Here is a 20,165-nt window from a genome sequence, read left to right as displayed (position 1 = left end):
CCCATGTTTACTTTAAATTATAATCATGATACTTTAAAAAGAAATGTTACTTTAAATGTTAATAAAACAAGGCACACATTGAATAGCAAATATCATGGTGCTATTATTACCAAACAAACAGATCCCAGAATGTTCCTTATTCCAAGAAAAGTATCTGAAAATAAGCTTTAGCTCTAAGACATAAAATTTCCTTGCACACTTTAGCAAGGCTCCTATGGCCGATACCCGTGGCTCGATCCAATTCAACTGAGCATTAATTTGACTGTAATCCCCACACTTGGAATGAAAGCAACTCCCCGAGGGGATACTTAAAAGCAAATTTACCAAACGACAGAAATCGGAAAATTCCCCAAATCTGTACAACTAGATATTTGAAACGTCACTTCTAAATAGTGGCACCCCGTAGAGGTACAATTTTTTTGCGTCAGAACAATTAATTAGGAGTAAATTTGTTGAAAATCAAGCAGATCAAACCCCAGGACTGCTGGGCCTCTTAAATCAATTCTTCTATAAGAGAAACAAGCCCACAATTTAAAATAAATAGAAATGTGTTTCTGAGTTTTTCAGAAGACTGAAAAAAAATTTAATGGTACTTGCCCACATCTTGGATTGTGGATGGTGCCAGATGCGGAGTGCTGACTGTTAGCTTGAAATGACATAATTGTGGCATTTTCCCATCCACACCAGGCCCCACCATTAGCCAGAGCTCTATGCATGCCCAGTGCCCTCTGCAGCTTGGTGAAGACAAGAGTCAGGGTCTCCTGTACCCTGGTGGGCCTCACTGAGCTTAAGGTAGCACCACAAATGTCATTTTTGGTTGGTCATGATTCATACCTCAGAGTGAAGTATGCTGGCGCCTTCAAGCTCAACGCCAAGTTTGGAAATCTAGGATCATGAATATGCATGAAATGATCAAGCTCAGTTGTTTTTTTTTTACCATATTAAAATTCACATAACATAAAATTTACCATCCTAACCATTTTAAAGTGTACAATTTAGTGGCTTTTAGTACATTCACAATGTTGAGCAACCTTTGCCACTGTATTTCCAGAACGTTTTCATCACCCCAAGAAGAAACCACATATGCATTAAGCAGTCCCTCCCCGTTCCCTCCTACCCTCAGTCCCTGGCAACCACTGATCTGCTCTGCCTCAGTCCTTTCACCTGCCCCGGGCATTTCGTACAAATGGACTCAGCCCCCGTCGCAGCTTGTCTCCACAAGGAGCTCTGCAGATAGGGCTGATGGCCTGCAGCTGGGGTCCCTCCCACCTCAGGTGCACGGCCTGCCATCAACTTTCCACAACGACATGGGCTTTCAAAGGAGTCTGTGTGTTTCTGCTGCTCACTCTTCTAGGATCCTGCCTTCCGGGGGGGTGGGGGCGGGGAGGGGGGGGGGAATGAGACGCAGCGGGGAGCAGCGCTGAAGGTGCCGGACGTCCAGGCCCCTGAGGGGACCAGCCAAGGTGGGAAAGCTGTCCAGCCAGCCTGCGGTGGCCCAGGCGCACCCAGCGGGCCTGGAGGCTCAGGCCAAGGGGAGACGCTGTTTGGAGGCTCAGGCCAAGGGGAGACGCTGTTTGGAGCCAGAGCTTGGGGGAGCACCAGGCAAATGAAACATTGGAAAACATCCTAAAACGTGAGCGGCCAGCGCGTGCCCTGCACTGAGGGAAAAGTCAGAAGCAGACTCGGCCTCTGCTGGGCAGGGAGCTGGGAGTTAACTCTCAAGAACCTGAAAATCACACAGGCAGAAATGTTTAGGTACGGTAGAATTAACAGCTAATTCTGTGCACAAATACTGATTCACACACACCAACAGTAAACATGCCTTTGGGAAATCTGAGCGCTTACCGTATACGTCATGATACGAAGGAGGGGCCGTTCCTCAAGAGTCAGTGTTGTGACCCTGTTTCAAGAGGGAGTCCCCATCTTTCAGAGACACACACTGAAGTATGTGTGGATAAATGATGCGACGTGGGATTTCTTTCAAAACGTACCAGTAAGACAGGCCACGTGTTGGTACTTCCTGAGGCTGAGTGATGAATACCCAGGGACCACTAGACTTTCCTTTTATACATGTTAGGAAGTTAAAAGTACCTTTAAAGTTTGAAAGACATAACAGCAAATGCGGGGATGATTACGGTGGATGGGATTCCCGGAGGAAAGAAGTGAGTGGGGCTGAGGGCAGCTGCAGAAGCGGCGCCCCAGGCAGGGGAGACCCCCTCCCAGGCAGGGACGCACGAGGGCCAGGCCACCGCTCTGAACCAGAGGGCACACGTGCCTGGAACTGCTCGCGACGGTGTGGGCGAGCACACGGGCATTCTCCCGGGAAGGGTGCAGAGCGCTCATCGGTGGTGCTGGAGCTGCTGCGTGAGGGCGGTGGGCTCTGAGTCAGCCGTGACCCCGGGGCCAGCTGACCGGCTGGTGGCAGCCTTGCACACAAGTCCAGGCTCACAGGCCCTCCAGCAACCTCCTCCTGACCGCAGGTGCGAACAGGGAGATGAATGACCCCAAACACGGCCGACGAAGCTAAGTGAAGGGAACTTTTCCAGAAAGGAGGGGAAAGCTACCAGCCTGCTCAGAGGCCTCAGAGTCAGCCCAGGAGCAAAGTGAGGATGGGCAAGTTAAGAGCCCTCGTGCAGGGACAACTGCCAGGCTTGCAGAAGTCCTCAGCAAAGGGACATGTCAATCAACTCCTGCAAAACGAAGCAGAGTGTCAGATATAACTGTTTTCCCCACTCTGTCTAATACTCCGTGCCTTCAAGTCATGAAATATACTAAATATGACCAATAGTATAAACAAATTATGCAGAATTTGTTGCTTTTTCATGCTTATAGCTCAGTCATGCTCACTGAGTTTGACTTAAAAAACCTTACATCTGGGACTTCCCTGGCGGTCCAGTGGTTAAGACTCTGCACTTCCACTGCAGGGGACCCAGGTTCAATCCCTGGTCGGGGAACTAAGATCCCACATGCTACACGGTGCGGCCAAAAAACCAAAACCAAAACGAACAAAAACCTTAAAGCTCAGGAAGGTTTACTAAAAATTAGGTAAGATTTCCCCAAAATAATATACACAGAGGAAGAACGCTGTTCTTCAGAACATCAACTGCATTTTAATTCGCCCGAAGGAAGCAGGTAGATTCTAATCCCTAAGGAAGGGGCTCAGTGCGACACACAAGCAGGCACCTGTAGCTCCCACCTGCTGCCCTCCCTTCCCACAAGGCAAACAGGGATCAATGGCGACGTTCTCCAAAAGCCGACGCTCTCAGCACACCGTGGAAGATGAGCCAGACGGGGCTGTGTGTCCCCTGATGAAAGAGTCACACACATTTCAATTCTGGTAAGGCTCGAAGGCACAGCAAATGAAGAATTTTATAATTTAAAACTTTAATGTTTGGAAACCACCCCAAATTTCCATCAACAAATGAATGGATAAAACAAAATGTGGTCTATCCCTACAGTGAAATATTATTCAGCCATAGAGAGGCATGAAGTACTGACACCTGCTACAACCTGGATGAACCCTGAGAACACTGCTAGCCGAAAGAAGCCAAATACAAAAGCCCACCCCTCGTATAATTCCATTCACACGAAACATCCAGAACAGGCAGATACAGAGGCAGAAAGCAAGGGAGCGGCTGCCAGCAGCTGGGAGAACGCAGAACGGAGAGGGACAGCTATGGGTACAGGGTTTCTCTTCAGGTGACGAAAAAGTTCTGGAACCAGGTCAGAGGTGGTGGTTTGCAAACACTGTGAATGTACTTAATGCCCTGAATAGTATACTTTAAAATGGTAAATTTGATGCCATATGTATTTTATGCACCTACCTACATATATACAAATATATATACATATATACATACACACATACGCCATACTTCCTGGATGTATCTTCTCGGCACTGAGCCCCCGAGCCCCACGGAGAGGAACTGGGGCCTTCCCCTGGGGTCTCCAGTGGAGAACACACTCACTGCATGAATTATCAGCACCAACATATTCTTCAGATCTTCAGCAACAACACATGAAAATACTGTGGTAAACAGGGAGACCAGCCCGGTGCTCTGTGACCACCTAGAGGGGCGGGATAGGGAGGGTGGAAGGGAGACGCAAGAGGGAGGGGATACGGGGATATATGCATATGTATAGCTGATTCACTTTGTTATACAGCAGAAACTAACACACCATTGTAAAGCAATTATACTCCAATAAAGATGTTAAAAAATAAAATAAAATAAAATAAAAATACAGTGGTAATTTGGGGCTTTGTGAGCTGTATCTTGAGAAAATAAAACTGTTGTTTTTTTTTAATATTAGTGTCATACAAGACAGAGATAACCAATCAGAACCTGGGTTTTTACACGTTTCTTTGACAATACTGATACACCACCTCTGTGCTCACTCAGCCGTGACCGCTGGCAAGGCCCCGCCTCTCTCCAGTGCTACACCACCAGCTCCTGGGCACACTGGCCGTATCCCCTTTCGTCCTCCTCTCCACAATCGTCAGTGGAGACCCCAACAGACGGTCTCTCTCCCCGATCCTGGGAGTTGCTCAGGTCCAGCAGGTTGCCCGCAGGCCGGGCGGGCACAGCACAGGCAGAGGGAAGGTCATGGCCGGTGGCATACAGCGTGTCATTTGGAAACCTCACCCGAGCAGAGCTGTTTGCAGCTACCCAAGCGGGCACGGGTGCCAGGAAAACCACCAAGCCCTGTACTCTCGGCCAGCCGAGTTTCTGTGCTTCGGGGCCAGCGATCTACCAGACCTAGAAAACGCCAGGAACACTAAACGCTAAAGGGGCTAGATGGAAGCAGTAAGGGAGGGGCTTCTCTGCCAGGTTTTTGCTCTCCAGTCGCTCCAAAGAGTGACACCAGGGTCACCTGCCGGGTCACAGAACAGAGTGCTCTGGACGTCTGAACACCTAAACGGGCACTTTGCGGTGGCCTCAAGGAGCGTCCCCCCACGCAGGATCAGCGCGGCAGAGGAGCCGGGCCACTGCCAGGTCTGTCCGTCCACCTGCCCGTCCATCCATCCAGTGTCCAGCGCTCCTCCTGCCCACCCGGCACCTCCCACTGCACCAGGACCTCCCTGCGGGTCCCACCAACACCACCTCCAGGGACTGACACCCACCAGACCCTCTTAACCATGTGCCAGCTTGGCGGGACCGTGAGCTCCCTGACGGGCTGGCTGGTCACGGACACCCCGAAGGGAAGGAGACGGACGCTGGGGAACAAGCCGACTGCCTGTGGGCTGTGGGGGAACACCAAGGCATTCTGACTTAGCTATCCGGCAGGGGTTCACAAGAAAACCGTTTTGAGCAGATCCTGGGAAGAAGGAGTTTCCATCTGCAGGAAAGGGGACCAGGACCTACGCGGCCAGAAGTGCAGGGCAGGGGGCCGGGCGAGGAGGGCAGAGGGAGGGGAGCCGGGCGGGGCGGGTGAGGTCCCGGTCCTGACCCGCTCCAGGGTTTAGAACACCTTCTATAAATAGCTGGCAACCTTTGATTGTGTCCAAGTAGGCAGTGTGGCCACAGCAGGGCCCCGGCCGCAGCCCCGCAGGACCGTGCCGTGCTCAGGCCTCGGCACGCAGGTTCTTCCTCGGCTGCACGCTCCCGCTCCAGCAGGAACCTGCTGTCCAGAGTCCTGCCCTAACCCAGCGCGGCATACATTCTACCCACTGATTGTCTGCCCATCTGCCCCCACCAGATCCCAAGCTCCCTGAGAGCAGGAATCACCTGCTTTGGCCCACTTGCTCTTCAGCATCTAGGACAGGGCCCAGCCCCAGAGCAGCGCTCCACACCCGGAAGGAAGGCGGGTACAGCGACAGCGACCAGGAGCAGAGGGCAGCGGGGGGACACGGCCCTGGTCCTGACCATGGAGGGGGGCTTCTGCCCCTGTCCCTGGGCCAGGGCTGTGACAGGACAGCAGGTGAGTCAGCACAACTCTTGACCAACAATTTTCACACACGGGGAAGTGACTGCCTGCTCGTTAGGAATCAATTAGAACACTTTCCTCTATGTAGGTCACACCATTCACTCATATTTTTTCTAGAGCAGGTCAGAAGCTACGAGCAAAAGCCCCTAAAAACCACTCGAAGATGCAGCCAAGAGATGGTGCTTCACACAAGCACCCCAGGCAACAAATCTCCAAGAGGGCCCCAGGCTGTTTCCTGGGGAGGGAGGGGGGATACACTTTATTTTTAAATACGGTGGTGATAAAGAACAAGCAGGACAGGCGGCAGGGAAGGGGGGAGGGTCTTTCTCTAGGCCCACAGAAATGTTTTAAACTCCTTCTGGATGCCAGCCAGGAATGGAAGCACTTCCAGACTGATAACCTCAGAAGAACATCCCAACTCAGTGTGCTCAGATTATCAGAAAATTCCATCAGCATCTGCTGGCGAAGACAGAGGCTTTCTTAACAGGACAAATTTTATAAACACCTCACAAAAAGCACAAACAGAATTCAGCAAACTAAAGACACCACTCACTTAAGTTGCCTATTTTCAAAAAGAGCTCTGAGACCTGAGGGAGAGCCACACTCCTTCACCAAGAACTCAAAAGAAATCACTGACCCCATTCCCTTCCGCAGCAGAGACGAGGGTCCCTGTTCCGTCCCACAGTCAATCCTACGGCTTCCCACCTACACCTGCTCCAAGGAACAGGCCATCCAGGTCTGTTCCAGCCCCAAACCCCTCCTGCAGTCCCAGATGGGCCACACAAACAAGAATTCAAACTCCAAATCGGACTGTCTTCTTGGGTAGTTTTATTAAAACATGCTTGTAAATCATGATACAATTTAATTAAAGTGGAACATCTCTCTAACACACTGTGGAATTAAGTATTCACACACAGATCGTTCGGTAGATTGAAACAGAACTCAGGATTCTCCTGATTCAGCAGTTCTCCACGAGCGGTCCTGGGAACTCCTGGGAGGTCCTAAGACCCTTTGAGGGGATTCCCAAGGTCAAAACTATGTTCATCTAATACTGAGATGTCATTTGCCCTTTCTGTGCTGACAACTGCACTGATGGTTCAATGGCAGGTAAAATTGCAGGTGCCTCAGCACCAACCAAGGCAGCGGTGCTGATCTGTGCTCTTACCAGATCCATCACCAGAATGGGGAAAACCCAGTTTACCTAGAAATGTCCTTAACAAAGCAGTAGAATGCGTTCATGAAACACTGACTCTCAGGCCTTCTCACTATCTGTGTGAGAAGCAGGAAATGTTCATATCCCAAGGTACGATGGAATGCTGAGGAAGAGCGATTGTGTCAGTGTGAGCTGTGAGCTGACCTCCTTTTTCAACGGAGACTGGAGCTGGGAGTTGGGCAGACACCGTCTCAAAACTGAACCAAGTGGGCTTGCCCCTCCAAGAACACGGCTGCCAGTATTTGTTGCGATGATAAGATTCAAGCTTTAACGTGACAATTAGAATTGTGGAAAACTTGTACTCGCCGCCACGAGCTTAAAGCCTCCAAATACTTAGACTTGTGGCGAGAGCAGCAGTGATGTGATGTCCCCGAGTGTGACTCTTCCCTGTGTTTGAAAGACCTGAAAACTCTGCAAACCAATGTCCTCCAATGACGACACGGGACGTCACTAAGTCACCTGGCTACAGATCGATTCACGCAGCAACGGGTGCGGTTCTGGACCCTGCACGGCAACTAGCTTGTAAGAAACTACGACTTGCTGCATTCTGGTGTGGTGGCAAAGAAGAGCATCCACAACCTGCAAAGGCCTCTAACACTCCTCCCTTTCAGCCACAGGTCAGTGTGAGGCCAGAGTTTCTTCGTATACTTCAACCAAAACACCATATCCCAGCAGACTGAAGGCAGAAACCAACTGCTGCTTTTATTAAGCCAAACCTAAAGGAGAGTTACAAAAATGTGAAGCACCACTCTTCTCATCACATCGTTTTTAGTTTTAAACAATTCTTTCATAAGAATATGATATATTAATGCACGCCAGATTTCTTGTCAGTACATTAAATATTCGTCATTACAGCACATTAAGTATTTTTTTAAATAATTTTTTACTTTTATTAATTTCAATTTTTGTTCCTGAAGGTTCTATTTGATTGTCCAGTTGGCCCAGTCATTTTCAATAATCTCTTATTCTTTTTTTTTTTTTAATTTTTTAAAATTTATTTATTTATTTATGGCTGTGTTAGGTCTTCATTTCTGTGTGAGGGCTTTCTCTGGTTGTGGCAAGCGGGGGCCACTCTTCATCGCGGTGCGCGGGCCTCTCACTGTCGCGGCCTCTCTTGTTGCAGAGCACAGGCTCCAGACGCGCAGACTCAGTAATCATGGCTCACGGGCCCAGCCGCTCCACGGCATGTGGGATCTTCCCAGACCAGTGCTCGAACCCATGTCCCCTGCATTGGCAGGCAGACTCTCAACCACTGCGCCACCAGGGAAGCCCCATTAAGTATTTTTTAACGCCCTCAATTTTAAGATCTTATACAGTGTATAACCCACATAAACAAAGGGTCTGTGGGGACCTTGGTAATTTGAGAATATAAAGAGGTCCTGACACAAAAGGTTCCGGAACCACCGCCTGAATTTATCATTTTGTGGGTGGGGCTGGCCATCCAGCGTGGTCCCGCCTTGCATTTCTCCAGGAATAAGGGCCAGGGCGGCAAATGTCAGTGACCCGAAGGAAGCTCTGACTGTAAAGGAGGTACTGCAGACGTTTCTGATCTGGTGCCCAACAGATAAGAAGAACAGCAACAAGAGTTGGGTGGTCTGACCATCCCCGGTGACTGTGCTCTCTTGCCACCGTTTGGTGGCTCGCCTGACCAGTCGACCAGAGACGGCTTCACCACCAGTGCTGCGTCTTGCTGGTATGAGAGGTGAGCAATTAAAGACTGCACTCCACAGCCACTCTCTCTAGGAAACTACCCACCAAAACGGGAAGCGGACATATACAGAAAATGTCACCAGAATAAACACAAAGTCAATCACTAGTAAACATGGCAGTAGCCTGCACTTATTCCAAAGGAACTGAAATGATCCACAGCAGACCTCAATGGTTAAGTGATTTACAACTGTCTTTGAATTAACACAGTTAGTTTTCTCCTAATACCCACAACCAGGGATGGGGAGGAAGGTGGGCACACAAAGTCTGCGTAAGTACTGAGCTCTCAGGACCCTGTAACACAGGGACGAGTGCACCGTGCACCTTCTGTGCAGGTTTGGCAAATCATCACTTCACCTCCAAGTGCATCCAGTTACTTCAGTTTAAACAACTACTTGTCAAGTGCTCAAGTCAGAGACGGCAAACATCGTTCACTTCAAAATATATAAAACTTCACCAGGAACAAGATCTGAGCAAACAGGTGCTCTTCGCCACTTTCAGGGAGCAGACAGCATCCTCAATGGGCACCGTGCCGGAGGGCCACGGGCTGGTACCCGCTCCTCACCAGCCCTGGGATCGCCACAGGTTACGCAGCTGCAGAGGAGAGGGGAAATCACCTGAGGACTCTCGAAGCCCACAGCATGCTCTCCTTTGCCTATTTTCCAGTTTAACCTTTAAAAAAAAAAAGCAGCAACGACCCTCACCTCCTCCCCCACCTCCCCCACTGCTGCACTAACACGCCACACGACGGAACCGGCTCTCAAGGTGGCGACACGCTACGATTACACAGACTAAGGGGTGACGGTGAGGGCCGCCTCACAAGCCAAGGGGAGCGGCGTGAACAGGGCCACGGAGCACCCACAAGCCGTGGCTCCCCGGGCCGCCTCCCCAAGTGCAGCCCGTTTCATTCTGATGTAAAGACGGGGGAAATGGTCCAGGGATGCAGGAGCCGGGCTTTAACAAGGCCCCTCATCCTGTCACCCCATCTGGTCATCATCCTTCACAAAAGCATGTGAAAACGATCAGACGTCAGTGAGTGGGAAGAAAATGCCTGGGGTGCCAGCAAAGGACGGTTCATGGAAATCCCCTCCTGGGGCAAACCGGAGGGCACCACGGCCCGAAACAGACTCAGAAATCCATGGTTTTAAAGAAAGCAAAAGTAAAACTCAGTCAGTACTCACTAATTCAAAACAGCATCCCTCCCCCACCAAAATCAACTGAACGTTCTTTAATCAAAACACTGGAAAATCCAAACCCACTTAAGCTAAGTCAATTTTTCCCTTTTATTTTGTAATGAAGTTTGTGCTACTACAAAGAACTCCCTTACGAAGTCCTGTACATTTGCATAATAATGGCAAAGCCTTGCAGCTACCTCCCATGCGTTCATCAACCCCAGTGAGTTCACCCACCTTTCTGGGCACTCGGGGGTCAAGGTTCTAGGACCGCAGGTAGCTGCCCAGCTCCAAATCGGGGATCCAGCACTTCCTGCTGTGTGCCCTGCACTCTGTGCCTCAGTTTCCTCACTTCCATAATGGGGGGTGTGACAGGTCCGCTAAGGTCAAGCCTGAATACGAAAAGCACCCTCTGAAAACTTAAAAGCTTCTGCACAGCAAAGGAAAACATAAACAAGACGAAAAGACAACCCTTAGAATGGGAGAAAATATTTGCAAATGAAGCAACTGACAAAGGATTAATCTCCAAAATTTACAAGCAGCTCATGCAGCTCAATATCAAAAAAACAAAAACCCAATCCAAACATGGGCAGAAGACCTAAATAGACATTTCTCCAAAGATATACAGATTGCCAACAAACACATGAAAGGATGCTCAACATCACTAATCATTAGAGAAATGCAAATCAAAACTACAATGAGGTATCACCTCACACCGGTCAGAATGGCCATCATCAAAAAATCCACAAACAATAAATGCTGGAGAGGGTGTGGAGAAAAGGGAACCCTCTTGCACTGTTGGTGGGAATGTAAGTTGATGCAGCCACTATGGAGAACAGTATGGAGGTTCCTTAAAAACTAAAAATAGAACTACCATACGACCCAGCAATCCCACTACTGGGCATATACCCTGAGAAAACCATAATTTAAAAAGAGTCATGTACCACAATGTTCACTGCAGCTCTATTTACAATAGCCAGGACATGGAAGCAACCTAAATGCCCATCAACAGATGAATGGATAAAGAAGACGTGGCACATATATACATACAATGGGATATTACTCAGCCATAAAAAGAAACGAAATTGAGTTATTTGTAGTGAGGTGGATGGACCTAGAGTTTGTCATACAGAGTGAAGTAAGTCAGAAAGAGAAAAACAAATACCGTATGCTAACACATATAGATGGAATCTAAAAAAAAAAAAAAATGGTTATGAAGAACCACTGCTGGACAGGAACAAAGACGCAGATGTAGAGAGTGGACTTGAGGACACGGGGAGGGGGAAGGGTAAGCTGGGACGAAGTGAGAGAATGGCATGGACATATACACACTACCAAATGTAAAATAGATAGCTAGTGGGAAGCAGCCGCATAGCACAGGGAGACCAGCTCGGTGCTGTGTGAGCAACTAGAGGGGTGGGATAGGGAGGGAGATATGGGGATGCATGTATATGTATAGCTGATTCACTTTGTTATACAGCAGAAACTAACACAACATTGTAAAGCAATTATACTCCAATAAAGATGTTAAAAAAAAAAAAAGCACCCTCCGAGTGGCACGCAGCCAGCAGGACACCCACTGAGCTGCCACTGCCGTCACTGAACTGACCTCCTGCACCCTGCAGTCTTCATACACCTGCCAGCTGAAGCCACTTCCCGAGTCTCAAACTTCACGTGTGTGATTCTCATTAATGCCCTCCTCACACACGGACCTGCGGCCACTGCCTGCAGGTCACCGCCATTCACTCATTCATTGCTTTCAGCACAGTCCACAGTTAGCTGCTTCCTAAGTCCTGTAATCACGCTGTAAATAGCACTTTTAGCTGTAAGGATACAGGTATTGATTGGCTAAATGCAAACATTTAAAACAAACCACTTTTAAAGTAAGCAAAAAATGGGACTTCCCTGGTGGTCCAGTGGGTAGGACTCCGTGTTCTCAACGCAGGGGGCCCGCGTTCGATCCCTGGTCAGGGAACAAGCCAGGTTAGATCCCGCAGCATGCTGCAAATAAGAAGTCCGCATGCCACAACAAAGATCCCGTGTGCCGCAACAAAGACCCAGCGCAGCCAAAATAAATAAATAAATACTTTAAAATAAAGTAAAATAAGCAAAAATATAATAAAGTGGATGGAGACAGGGCACCACGCGGCACTCAGGTCCTACTGGCCCAGGAGCAGCCAACCAGGGCTCAGCCGCCACCAGCTGCCCACACCTGCTCCTAGGCTCCAGGGCCCACAGGTGGCCATTCGCTGCTGCCCTGGCCCCAGCGAGTCTGCAGAGCGCAGGGCCCAGCTCTCACCACACTGAAACAGCCATCTGAGCGGTGGCAGAGACAAAGCCAAACAGCCAAAATGAAGAGGGGGCCTCTCCACTAGTGGATCAACAGCTGATATTTTAGGGACAGAATAAAAGGGCACCACACATCAGGTCAGAAATAGTAGTTTCTGTGGACTGTGGCATGCTGTGGGGAGATACACACAAGTTAAATGAAATTTTAACACGCTCAGAGTGGTTTTGCTAGTTTAAAAAGCTGGACGAGCTTCTTGGAAGTGTCGGTTTTCCAGCTCTCCACACAGCTTTGTTACACGCAGAGATGTTCCCCTTCCGGGCACCACATATCCCATCCACGCAGTTGCCTGTTTCAAATTAAAACACACTATTGAGTTACAGCACTAACGGGTCTGCTTTGTTTCTTCTGGGGCTTTGTTTAGAAATAACTTCGACAATGTCCAAGCAAACATCTTGGACCAAAGACCAGAACAGTCACTTAGAAGAATAAGAAAAAGCTGTTCCCATTGAAAGAAGGTTTTTTTACGAGAAACACATACTACATCACTCATCTATATCAATTTGTAATCTCCAGTCTCTAAACCAAAGCTCACCCCCATTGGCGCACCTTTCTGGAATATAATGGAAGATCCTGTGGACTGACGGACGTGCTGTCACGCAGGGCACGCTCAGTGGAGTACTGGGGGCACTGCAGAGGGTTTGCACTGGGTGGTCCACGTCCTTGCACAGGCACCCCTGTGACCAAGCCCTGCACAACTTCTCTGCCCCGTGGCCCAGGCCAGAGAGGAGCCTCCCCAAGACGTCCCCAAGCCCGCACCTGCCTCATGCAGCCCTCATCAGCCCCAGGCAGCACTGGCACAAACGTCCCTCTAAGCGTAATTTTCAGATTCCTCTAAGAAGGGCATACTCCTTAAAGAAGCCACAACATTTCTTCCACCCGCTAAAACCATCGCTGTAATAATAAGTAACATGCAATGAGCACACCCTAGGCATCAGCAGGCACTTTCCACGTTAACTCATTTTTTACCTTCACAATAAAATGACTGTTTAATATGATCATTGTAACAAGTTATATTAATTATTATGTAACTAACAATCATATAACATTGACAATTACAATGAATAAGTATAATTAACATTTATTATAACTAAATATATCTCTATATTACATATAAAATACATTATGCTGACAAATGTTCTGATAGCTCTGACACATAATTTTACATTGTTATTAGTTATAATAAAAATTGGTACTATCATCACCCCCCTTTTACAGGCACCAGCAGTAACGTGGCGAGTGAGGTGACGCTGTGAACCCAGGACGCAGCTGCAGAGCCCCCGCCCAGTTCCCTTGGGCTCCCCCAGAAGGGGAGCTCCCCAGGGGGTGGAGAGCTCCATTCTTCTCTGTTCTCAGCCTTGGGATACGCGTCCACCCAGAGGGTGCTCAGCAGGTGTCCCGGAGCCCACCGGATGCATGAAGTCGGCTTATTAGCACAGGGCATGTGTAATTAACACCTAGGGAATAGACATGTCTTGGCACTAACCGTTTCTATCTAAGTGCCTGTGTGTTTTTAGTAAGCAGCCTGTCTCCTCCCCTACACACACACACACACACACACACACACACACACACACACACACACACACACACACACACACACACACACCCTCCACCAAATGGATACCAACAACCTAATCTCCACAGTGGTGCGTATGCAGCCACAAGACGTGGTCCTGCCCTCTGGCAGCTTAGGGTCAGTGAGAGACAGGACACCAAGCCATCCCTCAACACTTTACTCGGGATGGTAAAAAAGTGCTCTGAAGGAAGAGTGTGAGCTCTGAGTACACGTAAGGATGATAGTGAAACCAGCAGCTACAGGAGTGCTCGAGCCTGTTAACCCACCGAACCTTCACACTGACTCTCTGAGGGAATTACTGGCACGTCATCATCCTCTCCGTCCCGCGCCTCGGTCTCATGCCCAGTTGGTACAGCGGCCACAAGAACTGTCACACAGCTGGGTGGCACCTAACCAGGAATCAGGCCACAGCTGCCCGTGCTCATTACCTGTGTCCCGTGGGAGACCACCACCTGACACATGTGTGCTGCCATCATTATTTACTTTAAACACTGTTGTAAACATACCTCCCCAACAAATAAATAGCACTCAGAAATGCTCAAGATAATGGCGAAAAGAAACAACATAAAATTTTAAGTGTAGGCTAACCCCCGCTGTGTATGTATAGAAAAACATGTCTGGAAGCAAACACATACATACTGTTAACACATTAACTATTTCTTCTAAGGAATATTACCGGTGGATATTTTCTCTTTTTATTTCAGTATCTTCTAAATTATTTGAAATGAGCATGTATTCCTTTTATCATGAGGGTAGAATAATTTTTTTTTTTTTAAATTAGAACCAAAAGGCAACAATGCCTGTGGTCACGGTCCAGATGGTAAGAAAAACCTGTGGAGTGGAAGGGAGGGGTCGGCGCCCCTGTTCTGGAGATCACGGCTGCTGTTCCTGGTCCGGGAAGGCTGCCCCCAGCCGATCGGCTTCCACGGCAGCCAGTGAGGGGGCGGCACGCGTGCCTGGGCTTCTAACTGCACCAACAGTCCATCTGCGCAGAGCAAACAGCCAGCCCTCCCAGGCAGCGGCCACTGTCACCAAGTCTGTCACCAAGTCCCTACTCCTGGGCTCCGGCACATACTTGCAGCAACCCTAACGTTTAGGAGGGCAACCCTATAACAGAGCTGGGGTCCCGAGTCGCCTCAATTTGTTTCAGATTTCAACTGCAACACGGATAACAGTCTCATTTTCACACCAGACTGCTTACTGCCATCCACAAACATTAACCTAAATTTCTTTTTTCTTTTTTATTTTTTGGCCACGCCGCACGGCTTGTGGGATCTTAGTTCCCCAGCCAGGGACTGAACCCACGCCCTCGGCAGTGAAAGTACAGAGTCCTAACCACTGGACTACCAGGGAATTCCCTAAACTGAATTTCTCATATACTAGAAGAACTCAGAGCAAGGACACAAGAGACACAAAACAACAATGCTCAACTATACTTTAATTAAAATAAATTAAAAATAAAACAATAACGCAATGTAGCATATGCTGCACAGCTCTCTCAGTAACTGTTAGAGAAGGGAGGAGAGAGCAGAGCCGGCACCCTAAGACTGGGTGCTAACCCCAGCCAAGGGGGTGGACAAGAGCGAGGGAGGAACTTCGGAAGCCGACACCCTGACTGAGCCCTCCACGGCGCCCTGACTGAGTACTCCACGGCGCCCTGACTGAGCACTCCACGGCGCCCTGACTGAGTACTCCACGGCCAAATGCTGCGGAGCCATGCGCAGATCAGTCCTCCAGGGAGCAGGCTTGTTTCTCCCAGGGGCCGGGGAGTCATTCTAAAACTACTTTCTCTGTATGCTAGGTCTGAACAAATAAGCAAATACATTGTGGATAATGAGACCCAGACTTCTCACTACCTGATGAAGAAGTTATAAATAAGGAAAGAAGAAAGCAAGAATAAACCATGTGATATTGGATTGGAATCAGAAATGCAAGTATGAACTCATGGTTTCTAATACGTACACAGAGAGATACATACAGATGTGTATGTCCAGGCATGTGAGTACAAATACATGTATATCCTGTGTACACTGAGAGAACCAGAAGCGAGGGCACCCCAGGGGGCTAGGAGCACACTCGGCAAGCAGGTCTCAGCCTCTCACACCATTTCTCCAAGAAAAAGAACCAGGGCTCCTCGACGAAATGAATTGGGGCAGGAAAAATACAAGAAGAGAATGGAGTACCCTGTAGGTCCAGGAGGGAAATAATTAGAAAACGATGGGGTGTGTTGAAAAGACGGAGGCACCAACCTGAAAGAGCTCCACATCAAGGTCACAAAAGACAAAGAAAGAACGAGGAATTGGCACAGATTGGAGAAAGTGAGGGGACGTGCAAGGTAGGCCCCCGAGGCTGGATGGGGGCCCAGAACTGGACAGCGGGTGTCCGGGAAATGGACATTAGTCAGACTAACAGCCAAATGTGAGTAAGATCTTTAGATGACGTAACAGTACTATGCCAATGTTAATCTCCTGGTTTTCATAACTGTCCTCTAATTATATAAGATGATAACATTGGGGGGAGCTGGTATGGGAACTCTATTGTAGTACTATTTTGGCTACTTCCCTGTAAGTCTAAAATTATTTCAAAATAAATGAATACTTATGAATGCAATGACAGGATACTTCAAGCAACGGAGGGTGGGGAGCAGGGGAGAAACAGACGAGCACGGCTGCACTGAATGGCTGAGCGGAGTGACGGCCACACGGGGGCTCCTTGAATTGCTCCCTCTACTTTCATGTACATCTGAAACTTTCTCCACTAAAAAGTCCTTTAAAATCTTTTTCAAAGTCTGAAAAACTCAACTTAAATCGGCCCACTTCTACTAGTACGCTGCATCACCACCCATCCAAGCCCCAAGTCAATCAGACATCTTCCAGACCCTCTGCTCTCCCTAAACCACACCTGCTCCATCCTCCGCCCGCAGGACCTCTCCAGTGTGACACTTCTGCGCATTTCCAAGCCACTTCCCATCTCTTCTCCACCCGGCAGCCAGCGGCTCCTCAGAAACACACAAGGCATGTGTGCATCTCTCACACCCGCTCCCCAGCATTCTGGATTAAAAGCACTGTGCTCAGGGCGGCCTCTGCCCCTGGGCCCGTGCAGCCCATCCCGGGTACAGCCCGATCCCAGGCCCCCCACAGGCCAGGGTCCCCGCCACATTCGCTCTGGAATGTGCCCCCTCCCGCCTGCACTAAAACATCCGCCATCTCGCATGTGGTGACCATGCATTGCACGTCTGTGTTCACGACTCGGGTCAGTGAGCTCAGGGGGCAGAAGCCACCTGGGTTTGCACCCATCATTGTTCCCCGAGCACTGAGCAAGACGCCTAGCACATAGCTGGCACTCAGTATTTACTCAAAGAGTGAGCATTTTTGACATTAGACACACAGGCCTGACCTGGGTATTGGACTCTCATATTCTTTCCCACCCTGTTAAAGTATGTTTAGCTTTACTGTGTTTATCTAATTGTCCAGGTTCCAAACATACTCTAGACTCTAGCACAAAGAAATGGATATGCCTTATAGCTATTAGGCAGATCTTGGCAAAACATGCTTAAATCTAATATCTTTTTCCACTTTGGTAAGTAACAGAATATGCCAGATATGATATACTACATTAAGAACTCCTCTTCACTTTCTAAAAGGCTGTGAGGACAATAATCAGTGTCAGTGAGGACGTGGAGAAACAAACCACTGCTGGCAGAAACGTAAAGTGGTGCAGCCGCCATGGAAACAGTTCAGCAGCTCTTCACAAAGTTACAGAGTAAAGCCCAGCAATTCCACTCCTAGGTATGCGCCCACGAGAAATGAAGACATATGCCACACACCATATACGAATATGGTGTAAACGAATGTTCACAGCAGCGCTATTCACAACAGCCAAAAGGCAGAAACCACTCAAGTGCCCATCAACAACAGATGAATGGATAAACAAACTGTGATATAGCCACATAAGGGGTTATTCAACCATAAAGAAAAATGAAGTGCTGACACACACTAGGACACAAATCCTGAAAACATTATGCTCAGTGAAAAGAGCCAGACGTAAAAGGTCATATATTTTATGATTCCATTTACATGAACTATCCAGATGAAGCAAATCCACAGACAGAATGCAGACCGGTGGCTGCCAGGGACGGAGGGAGTGGGGGATGGGGAGTGACTCCTTAATGGGTACAGGATTTTCTTTTGCGGTGATGAAAATGTCTTGGCACCAGACAGAGGTGATGGTCGCCTGACACTGAATGTACTAAATGCCACTGAATTGTTCACTTTAAAATGGTTTGTTATGTGAATTTCATCTCAATTAAAAAAAAAAAAAAAGAGGCTGTGACATTTTGAAAACACCGCCTCTCTGAAACACCGATCTTTTTTCTCTCCCTTTGTTAACGTGCAGACACACTTGGAATAGACCACACAAGTAACAGAAGCAGGGGAAACTGCTGTAGGTTTGCCTCAAAGGAGGTCAGGGACCTGGACCAGGGGAATAAAACCCCACCTTACAGCAGCAGCCTGAGCATGCCCAACCTGAAAGGTGACTCTGCAAGATTCTTTAACAACCATCATTCTACGACACGGACTTAAAAACACCTATTTCAATAAAAACATGCAAAAATAAAATATAGACCGCTCTTCAAATAAACGTTTGTTGGAATGACACCAGGTACCATCGGATAGCTTAGCAGGGTGTGTCTCATCCTTAAAGTACGTCGTGCTGGGATGGCGACTCGCCGGCCAGCCAGGAGGGCACCACCCTCGCCCGCTGCCCCCCGTGGCAGACTCTGATAAACCCATCTGGGCGCCCTCCTCCTCCTCCGATAAGCCCAGACTGGGGCTCAGCCTCTTTCTCAACACGATGCTCCAGGCACCCAGGACACCCACCATCTCAGGTGAGATGCTTCCCTGGTGGAATGAGATTCAAATCCCTCAAAAAGTCAACCTAGTTCTTTGTTTCTCTTCTAAAGACAAAAGAAAAAAAAATTGCCACCCAGAGTTCCTACAGTTTTATAACCAAATTTCTCACCATCTTTTCTATTTACGTCACAGCATTTATTTATTTATTTAAATGTATTTATTTTATTTATTTATTTTTGGCTGCCTTGGATCTTTGTTGCCGCGCGCGGGCTTTCTCTAGTTGCGGCGAGCGGGGGCTACTCTTCGTTGCAGTGTGCGGGCTTCTCATTGCGGTGGCTTCTCTTGTTGCGGAACACGGGCTCTAGGCGCGCGGGCTTCAGTAGTTGTGGCATGAGGGCTCAGTAGTTGTGGCGCACGGGCTTAGTTGCCCCGCGGCATGTGGGATCCTCTCAGACCAGGGATCGAACCCGTGTCCCCTGCATCGGCAGGTGGAGTCTAGCCACTGCACCACCAGGGAAGCCCACAGCATTTATTTCTCAGAGAATTTTCACCCAAGACATGCATTTTCCCCTTAACTCACCCCTAGAATCCCATCACTGAGAGAAGGTGGCTCACCAGCCCTTTATCACAGGACCCCAGCACCTGGTGAAACCACAACTCTCAGCTCGGTCCCGAGTCCCATCCCAGCACCACACCTGCCCAGCCCTGCCCTGGGCACCTGCACGCATTAATGTGCTTTATCCTCACAAGCAGGGAGGCACTCATCCCCACTTTACAGGCAAAGACACTGGCTACAAACAGGCGCAGGTGCTCTCTCAGGCTCCCCCCCTCCACGTGCCCGTGCAGCTTCTAGTTGGGTGCCTCCTTCCAGGCCTGTCTCCTGGGGGCACGGCTTTGGACAAGATCTTAGGAAGCCAAGAGGGAGGCAGTCGGCCTCTAACGGCCAGAGCAGCAGCCCGGCTCAGGGTGGCCCGCGCTGAACCTACCAGCACCGAGGGCCAATTCAATCACCGAGGGCGGTGGAGAGGTTGTAGGGTGCTGCGGAAGACTTCCCTGCCTGCCCCTTGAGAGGTCACGCGTTTACCTTCCCACGGACATCCACTACCTATCTAAGTAGATCCACTGGCGAGTGGCCCCCGGTCCACTTCCCTCCACAATGCCCGACAGTCAGCATCCTGGACTCCAGGCAGAGCTGGAGAGAACCACAGGGCGCCAGGGGTAAGGGAGGGCCAAGCGAGAAGAGGCGCCACGCCGGGCTGGCGGCAGGGCTTTTCAGACGTGTACACAAGTTTCAACTCAATTGATTTAGCTTTTAAACAATAAAGAATTGAACGTAATAAGGATTTATTGAGTAAAAAGAAAACACTAC

The 20,165-nt window shown here is 49.0% G+C and overlaps 1 protein-coding gene and 1 long non-coding RNA gene across 10 annotated transcripts in view; both read right to left on the bottom strand.

The window, feature by feature from the left end:
• The window catches only part of AGO2 (argonaute RISC catalytic component 2), a 108,047-nt gene that overhangs the window by 77,318 nt on the left and 10,564 nt on the right, over positions 1–20,165 (bottom strand). The gene's annotated exons all lie outside the window — the stretch shown is intronic.
• On the bottom strand, positions 8,140–18,954 carry LOC309615270. Of its 2 annotated transcripts, XR_014236679.1 has the most exons (4): positions 13,946–18,954; positions 11,627–13,901; positions 10,255–10,409; positions 8,140–9,439 (listed from the first exon to the last, which is right to left on the bottom strand). It is a non-coding gene; the product is annotated as an uncharacterized lncRNA (long non-coding RNA). The 2 variants fall into 2 exon arrangements; XR_014236678.1 differs by having other exon boundaries at positions 11,627–18,954.

Source organism: Balaenoptera borealis (genome assembly GCF_965194805.1).
Source record: "Balaenoptera borealis genome assembly, chromosome: 17".
NCBI classification, from domain to species: domain Eukaryota; kingdom Metazoa; phylum Chordata; class Mammalia; order Artiodactyla; family Balaenopteridae; genus Balaenoptera; species Balaenoptera borealis.
The sequence above is the reverse complement of the archived record's forward strand: the minus strand, read 5'-3'. Positions and strand labels throughout refer to the sequence as shown.